This window comes from Armigeres subalbatus, chromosome 1 (genome assembly GCF_024139115.2).
Source record: "Armigeres subalbatus isolate Guangzhou_Male chromosome 1, GZ_Asu_2, whole genome shotgun sequence".
In the NCBI taxonomy this organism is placed as follows: domain Eukaryota; kingdom Metazoa; phylum Arthropoda; class Insecta; order Diptera; family Culicidae; genus Armigeres; species Armigeres subalbatus.
This window is the reverse complement of record NC_085139.1, coordinates 264,565,867-264,575,353: the sequence shown is the minus strand read 5'-3', so window position 1 is coordinate 264,575,353 and position 9,487 is coordinate 264,565,867.

Below are 9,487 nucleotides of genomic sequence, written 5' to 3'. Positions count from 1 at the left end.
ACTAACTCCACCTCCTTGTATAGACTATAGCAGTGAAATATAACAAACAAGTGAACTCCGTCGGCCAAAGGCCCTATACAATCAATTGCTATGCCCACCCAAGGTTTGACCGGCAGCTTACGACGAAACATAGGCTCAGGTTTGTTTGACAGTCCAACTAATCGGCATCCTTCGCACGCTGCTACACGGATTTATACTCACGGTCCATTCCTGGCCATCATACTCGATCTCTAAGACGACGCTTAGTCTGCAGAGAGATCCTTGGTAGATACTGGGAACTAATTAACCACACGCTGGAAGAGTTCTGAAAGCTGTGACCAATAGAACACTTGTTGGTGATCCGTCGACAACCAAACAAGTTCGAGGAGTCACGACTGGCGACCTGGTGACGGTTGTAAACCCGTCCAAGTGAAACGGATGGTAACGTGGACGCATCGTCCACCTTATTCCGATGGTCCACATTGGCAGGCTATCGTGCAGATTCGGGATAAGAACATGGTGTGCCAGGTGACACGATTGGTGCCGCTCGGCCAAGTTAGGGCAGTGGACTTCTGGAACAATCCGAACTACACCCGGGGGCAGGGATTGAATCCTAAAGAGAAAGAGCAAGTCTCTCACTTATCATCTCTGTATACATATACGATATGTAGCATACCGCGAGAAACTTTTTTCGCAAGCTGTCATGATAGAGAACTGATTCGGGATGTTATACCCCATGATAAATTTCTTTTAGAAAGTTCCAAATGCGGGGAGCACTGGCTCTGATGATGCATTTCAACTTGTTCTACACAGCTGTGCAGTAACCAACACGAAAGGAGCGAAAACAAACCGAGAATCATAATTTTTCTGTGGGGGCTGCCTATCCGATTCTGTTTTTTCGCACTTGTATACAAGTTTGATAAATTTGTTATCATGGCTTGTTATGATTCGGAACAGTTTTTGCCTCTCTTTTATCGTTGTTCGTTATCTATTGAGAGCGATTTCTGCAAACCCTGCCCGGGGGAGATTGTTTGCGCAATAAACGGTGAACTGAGACACTGGCCACCGACGCTCATCGACGCAAAATGCCGCGTCGAACATTGATACAGCGGTCAACGGACTGTCAAGCGTGCTGACAGTCGAAACATCAAAACAGATTCCGGGACAGTTTGGACGACCGAACGAAAGCGCAGCACTTTGTACTCACATTCTCGATGGCTACTGCAAACAATCGAAGATCGCACTTGTTTCGACCGGGGCAAAACGCAATACATGCGCCACAGATAAACAGACGTCTCACTCAACACATGTTCCATCGTTCACCTTTTTAACGATTGATATAATTTTTTGTAGGTGGTCAATCGGCCACCGATGGCACTTCCATCGATTTTGCTTGTGTTTGACGTTTGCACACTACCGCCATCTGTTTGCCGCTTGACCACACACCGTGATTTTAACACTGGGTGACAATGTTTTCGTGACGAAGATTTTGATTGCATTTCGTTCTAAGTGAGACGTTTGTTTCTCTGTGCATGCGCTTTAGCCACCGAACAGAGGATGGATATTTTATTATTTTCCTGACGACTAAAACACGCACTGCACTTACTTGCTCGATGGCTACTGCAAACTATAGAAGATCGCGCTTGTTTCGGAGCAAAACGCAAAACATGCGCATTAGCCACCGAACAAATGATGGATCGCAAGCTGTATCGATTGTAGGTGGTATGAAAACTTAATCAATTGCGACTAAATGGAAATTAAAGGTCCATTTTCCACACACGCAGTTTAGTGTCCGGTGAATATCCGGTGTTTATGCCCGTTTATTTTCCAGCAGTTTTGTTACTTCTGTTCTGGGTTAGGAATAATGAAATTTCCAAAAAAAGAAACGAGGCTGATCAACACGTGATCCTGTTTTCAAATTATCAATAAAAGGCATTTTATGAGACAGATCGAAACAGCTGTTTTTCTCGTGTTTATCTATTTTGACAATTAGTGGGAGCCCGTTTGTTTTTGGTAATTTCAGGCATAACATTCCGATGGGTCCCATCATCATTTCTACCGATTCTATTATTCGGCTACCAGCGCCTTAAAACAAAGTTTTTCATATGATTCTTAAAACCTGTCGTTAGATTATTCATACCATTGCATTCTAAGCATGAAAAGCTGAAGAAAACACGAATGAAAAGTAAAACTTTTCAAACATTATTTTGTGTTCGGACCTAACGGAATGTTCACGCAGAATCATATGAAAACAGAACATCAAAAGTAAACAAACGGGCCACCACGAATATCTTATTGATAAAAATTCAAGTAAAGTGGAGCGAGTAAAAATTCGAGTAAAGTAGCGAGTAAAGTAGCGAGTAAAGCATCGTTTACCAATCGTATCTTGATTTAAAGCTTTTACCGTTAGTTTTTAAACCCCTTTTTTTCTTTTCTACCATGGAACCATAACGCCAAATAGAAGATTTAACGGAACTGTTTACATTTAGCTGCTGGTTCCTATTGGAATGAATATCATTCTGAGTTTATCATCGTTTGAGTTCATAATTTGAGAATTTGAGAAAGCGACAACTCGCCTACTGTTTTTATTTTTATTCAAATAAAAGTTGCAATTATTATCGTCTGATAATAATTCAGTACAATACTACTTCTGTTATAACGTGTTCCATGAAAATGCGTCGTTTGCCCGTCGCAGCTGAAGAAACCCTGAAAAGTAACTAAAAAGAATGTAAGAAGAATTATAGGAACTTTTTTCAAATAGGCGTAATTGTATTTGCCCTTGAAATTTGAAACGAATCATACTTTCTCTATTAAGCATATTTCGTTCAACTGACGGTACTACTAGATAGATCGCAATCAATTCTTTCTGTTGGTTGCATTAGTTGACCAAAATAGTTTGAATTAACTCTTTCAGGACGGATGGGTCATATACGCCCAGCGTTTTAGATTGGCTGTGTAAAATCATAGAAGAGAGATAGGTACCCACTTTCTTCAGCAAAACTGTTCACCAGGATGTTGGCTTTGAAGGAAAAAAATTTCGAGGGTCAAGTTTGACTATACTCGGAAGAACCAGATATCCGAAACCTTGGGAAGACGTTCTGGAGTTGAGCCCACGGTACCTACCGGATCAATCAAGGCTTTGGCAATGTCCTCACCGTCAGTGTACACTAGAGATGGGCAAAATGGCTCAGCTTATTGAGCGATCCGGAATCGTTCCGCTCAATAAAGTGAACTAGCTCATTTGAACGGTTCATCCGCTCACTACATTTTATAAAGTATATTTTTTGATAAAGCGAAATACAATTGATTTTTTCACTTCAGTTCAGTGGTTATTTACTTTATGGAATTAATACAATAAGAGATAGATTCTTTTCGTTAAGACTTCGCTTCTATCGTACCAACGCATGTTTTTTAATTACCCTAATAAAATTATAATACTTTACCGCATAGGGTAAATCACTAAAGCACTACATGACTACTAAATAAGCTGCAGTGCACCAGAACTTCTTTTCAAAACGCCTGTCTGTCTTACTTTCAGACATATAGACTTTCACCCATATATAAATTAGACAGATTAAATAAACAGAAAAAATAATGAAGGACATATTTATCAAGCAATAATCATTGACGGAAGGTTATTCTTACAAAATTCATTCTTGTTATTCGCTGTCATAAATCACAATAATTTATGCTACGATTTGACAGGGCAAGTCAATTGAACAATTCAGTCGAATTCAATTGACTTGCCAAAAGTTGAACTTGTTCAACTTTCTTTTCGTTTAAGTGAGTTGAATGAAGGCCTTTAAGGTAGCCTCACACCTCGGGAATTTGTTTCGCGGATTTTTTCCCCATGCATTTTTGCATATGCGATGTTTTCGGAATTTGGACACGGAAAATAAAAATCCCGGCCCCATTTGAAATACACGGGGCTCAAAATCCGCTGGAAAATTTTCCCGAGGTGTGAGGCAGCCTTTAGACGTTCAATTCAAGCGACTTGTTCTTCACTTCATTGCCTTGTCTAAACATAGCATTAGTCTGATATACTCGCACAGCACACGCTGGCTACAATCGACGACTTGGAATTGCGCGCATTTCGCTGTTTCCCATTCGACTTTGCAGCCCGTTCATTTGTTTCCGTTTCCGTCGTTGCCGCTCTCGAACTGTTTGCCGATACGAAACAGAAACGCGCATACACTCACATACACGCTCAAGCTACCGCTAAGCACCCAACGCGCCGTGGGCCACGCCGATATTCTGGAACACATCGACTGCACGCTCGCTGGTTCGTTCGCTCATTCAAAGAACCATTTCTTCAGCACAGTCAGATCTGCACTGTGCAAAAAGTGCGCTCCCGCTCCACGCTCCTTTGTCTTTGTTTTGGTTCGTTCGTTCGTTCAAAAAACCCTTTCCTCGGCTCAGCAAGACTGCGCTGGGTAAGTAGCTCTTTTTGCGCTCCCGCTCAACGCTCATTCATTCGTTCGTTAGTGTGGCGCAATGAATAAACTACCAGCAGTAAGCAGTTTCAAGCGTTTGTGTGGAAAGAGCGAAAGAACTACCGTTCGTTAAAAAGGAGCGAGCGCTTTCTCAGTCGCGTAGAAGAACTAGTTCTTTTGAACCATTCACGAGCGGGCTGCCCACCTCTAGTGTACACCCTAACCGGTTCAATAAGCATATACGCATGATGCAAACCCAATTTTCTTAAATACGAGCTGCTCAAATCCTATCGGTCAATGGATCTGCTGGGAGGTTTAGCAATTCTCGGATACATCGTTCAGGGCTTGGTTGATCGGGTAGATCGCATGTTTTGAACTCCAGGACGTTTTGGAGAGCCAGAAAGGCCTGTACTAGTTTATAAAAGAAATGAATGCAATCCTATCGGCTCAATGGACCTGCTGGTTCCTAGAATTATAACTTACTAGCTTTATGTACCCGGCCTTGCTCGGAATTGCCAGTTTGGTTTGCAGTTTTCTTTTACAATCGGAAAATCATAAAACCAATTGGTCAACAGGGTAATTGTGTTTACTTATTCATACTTTATCATTTGATTAAAAGAAGACTTTTGGAAACATTGACTGATTTTGAAGAAGGGATTGTGGGTTTGAAAGGTCTTATTCCGGGCAAACGTCTATTTCTAAAGAAGGAAAAACATCCATCGATGCCATTTTCCGGGCAACGCATATTTTTAAAGAAGGGATCACACCCATCATTGCCTTATTCCCGGAAAATGGCTACTTTTAAAGAAGCAATCACACCCACCATTCAGAAGAAAACTCATTAATCATTGCTTTTCACTGGGCATACCATTATTCCGATGAACAACAATACCCAACCCTAATACCCCCTCTCCCATTCCAAAAGTCTCTTCCAGCCTCTCTATAATTGTTTCCTTTGGGTAGGGATTACGTGTTTACGTGTTTGGTTTGAATTGACCTATGCGATAAAAAGGTATACCAAACTGTTCGTTTAATGAATATACCCTCTCTCTCATTTAGCTATGGCACTCCTACCCAGTCTGATATAGTCTTCCTTAGACAGATAATATGGATTCCAAATTTGGTGGACATCGATAAATGGGTTCAGAAGTCATGCTGAATTGATCGATAACTAAACAATACCCCTCTCCCACACCCTCCCCCTTTTAAAATTACTTAACCACATCCACTAAAATCGCTTCCTTAGGACAGACGATATTTGATACAAATTTGGTTCAAATCGGTCATGAGGCTCAGGATTTACATTGAGTTGATCGATTGCTAATCAATACCCCTCCCCCCATACCCTCCCTCTTTTGTAAAGAGCATCCCTAATCTCCTATCGTCGTCTCCTTATGACAAAGAATTTGTGTTCCAAATTTGGTTGAAATCGGCCAAGGAGTTCAAAATTTACACTGAGTTGATCGATAACTAAGCAATACCTCTCCCCCCATACCCTCCCCCTTTTCCAAACAGCATGCTTAACCCTCTATCGTCCCCTTTTTAAGATAAGGAAGTTTCGTTCCAAATTTGGTCGAAATCGGCCAAGGGGTTCAGAATTTAAACTGCGTTGATCGATAATTAAATACCCCTCCCCCTTTTCCAAAGAGCATGCTTAACCCCTTATTGTCCCCTTCTTAAGATAAGGAATTTGCGTTCCAAATTTGGTCGAAATCGGCCAAGGGATTCAGAATTTACACTGCGTAGATCGATAACTAAGATATACCCCTCCCCCCATACCCTTCCCCTTTTCAAAAAAGCATGCTCAATCCCCTATCATCCCCTACTTAAGATAAAGAAGTTGTGTTCCAAATTTGGTTGAAATCGACCAAGGGGTTCAAAGTTTACACTGAGTTGACCGATAACTAAGCAATACCCCTCCCCCCACACCCTCCCCCTTTTCCAAAGAGCATTTCTAACCCCCCTATCGTCGTTTCCTTAAGATAAAGAATGTGTGTTCCAAATTTGGTTAAAATCGGTAAATGGGTTCAGAAGTTATGCTGGAACATACATACAAACATACATACAAACATACAAACATTGAGTTTTATATATATGGATGGATTTACTTATTTATAAATCCTATACACTTCCGGTGGTGCAAAGGGCACACCATCTCCACCCTGAGCGTTGTCCAGCTATCGTTTTAACCTGCTGCCGCCATAAGCCTCTGGGACTGCCTCGGCTGCGATGTCCCGCTGGGTTCCAGTCTAATTTCGTTTCCGGCGATACGTAGATTGTGGCCGACCCAGCCCCACTTCCGATCCCGAATTTCTGTTGCTATCGGCCTCTGGTGACAACGACGATGGAGCTCATTGTTTGAGATCCAGTTGTGAGGCCACCAGGCCCGAATTACATACCGCAGACTAAGGGTATGCGATAATAAACTTTTTCCTGGCGAAACGAAACGAAACGAAATTTAAAATGTTTATGTTAATTCGAAACGAAACGAAACGAAATATAGATTTGTTTTCGAGACGTTGAAACTATACGAAATTATGGTCCATTGAATTGGAAATTTTTCGAAACGAAACGAAATTTCAACTTTTTTCCGCGGTATTTTTGTTGATCTGCTTATGTACACAATTTTAAATTTTTGAGTCAGATAAGGCCTTTACAAATATTTAATTTGAATTATGTCCTACTGGTCTCCGCAATGAAAAAAATAAAAAATAAACTCCTCGGGGGGCATATTCCATATCGTCATATCACACTTAAATTTTTCCACCGATCTCGGCTATGCAAATCTCGGTTTAAGTTCGTTTGCTGGAATATCGGCTGAATGAACGTATGTTTACGGTGGCTCCTCTAAGTGCCGCAGTAAACAAACTAATTTTTCAGCTGAGATATCAGCAGAAATTCACAAACCGAGCGCTCGGCTGTACGGATCTCGGCAAAAGAATCAAAATATGCCGAGCTGAACTGAGTGTGTAGATGAGCATAATATATCCGCAATACAATCAGCGAATCCGATCATCGACCGATCCACTTCAGAGGTGGCTAACCATCTGAAAATACTATATCTCGCGCTTAGGATCATAGGGCATAACTGCGTGGTGATCGATTTCTCTTAATCGATGCTTTCTTTTTGACAATGAGGCGAATTTAGACAGTTTGCCATAGATTTTAGAGTTTGAGGTGGTAAAGGATGGTTGCATCTTGCTTCAGAAGCAACAATTATGGTTGTAGCTTTGATTTTTTACAATATTAACGAAAGAAAAAATCGATGAGGAGAAATTGATCAATGAATTTACGCCCTTAATGCCCTTAATTATGAAACTATGCGCGAGATATGATTTGTCACGATTTGTCATGTTTTTCCAATCCTTCTTCTCCGAGATGTACTTTAAAATACGTCCATTTCATCAATTAAGGCTCAAGAGAAGTTGACGATGAAAAGAGCTTTCTGAAGGATTTACCACCGGCGTTATGTCGTCTGTCTCTTTCCGTCCTTCGAAAAATTGTAATTGTAGTAAAAAGATATTTTAGTTACTAGATAAAGATTGTCGCTGTCGTCGCTGTCCGGAACATCTTTTGCTGGCGAGGATAGGAGAGCTAAATGTCAAAGAAGGAAAATCCATACGATTTGACAGCTTGGTACCCAACATGCTCCGGACAGCAGAACAAAGGGAACTGAAGCGACAATCTTTATCTAGTAACTAAAATATCTTTTTTGTAGTAGTGCAACACCGAGAAATACTACAAACACTCATTCAAAAAATACGAATTTGTGAAGTGGTTTAATGCCAATCTTTGTTCCCCATTACTACTAATTCTACTAATCTTTCAACCCGTTCTTTGGAAAATTCCATACAAAGCTCTAGAAATACCCAGGACGCTGCAATGTTACATACATATTTTGCAAATAGTCAAACAATATGACAAAATGTATATATGTATATTTTGTATGTATATTTAAATAATTCGCTGAATATTGACTATTATATCACACATAAGTTATATGGAGAATCTTCAATCCTCTAAAAAACTTATTCTTACATTCGGTGAGATTCAAATGTTGCATCTTTTGTTTTCCTTAGGGCATTCTTCATGCTCGCTTAACTCTTGAACGGTGCTTACTCATACGCTTAAACCTGGTTTAAAGTCTAAGTGGAGGTGGAGGAGGCCTTTAGCAAGAAAGAGGCGTCCAGAAAAGACTTCGTCAGGGAATCCACGACTTTGCCTGCTAGACAAAGTGATCAGTATAACTAATTCTTATCACAAACATTTAAACTCTAAGCCTGACGTACTAAAAAATGCTTTAAATCCGACGCATTTTTTAAACATAGGATAGCATAGCATATATAACCACACACTATCCTGGGTTGGCTGTCGATAGGGACGTTAGATGCGCCAGAAAAACAGCCTGGGGCTTGGCATGTTTTTCATTCAACGATCCCTTTGTTCAACACCTGGCCAGGTCCTTACGATCAGTGGGGATTTGGGTGAGAAGTGTTGATTTACTTAAGAAGATGCGAAGAGCTCGCGCGACTTTCATAGGTATCTGGAGTTGAAGTTTGGATGGGTTATTAAGGGGTGCTTTTCCTGGCGTAAAAGCGTAAATATAAACATAGGATAACCCAAAAAATGTTTTTTTGTTTTCTGTTGAATATTTCCAGCAAAACACTGAAGACGTTTCTAGAAAAAAATCAATACGTATATATTTGTCGACTCGGAATGGGGTTATGTAAATAGTAGGCGTCAATATAAAGGTAACAATATTATAAAATAGCCCCTACGATTTTTTTCCAGCAGCGCAGCCAAAATTTTGAGTAATTTGAAGTAAGATATTAGTTTAAATTAGATTATAAATTCCGCGGAATTTCGTTAAAAGCTACTTTTTGATGGCGAAATTTATGTAAATTAACGAAATGAAACAAAATCAAGAAATCAGATTTCGCCATGCTCAAATTCCGCGAAATTCCGCGGAATTTCGTTTCGAATCACCTGAAACGATTTTTTTTTTTCGAAATACCGCATATGCTTACATCTGGCATCTGTTGATGAACACCTGCAGCCGTTGAGTGTCCTCCACT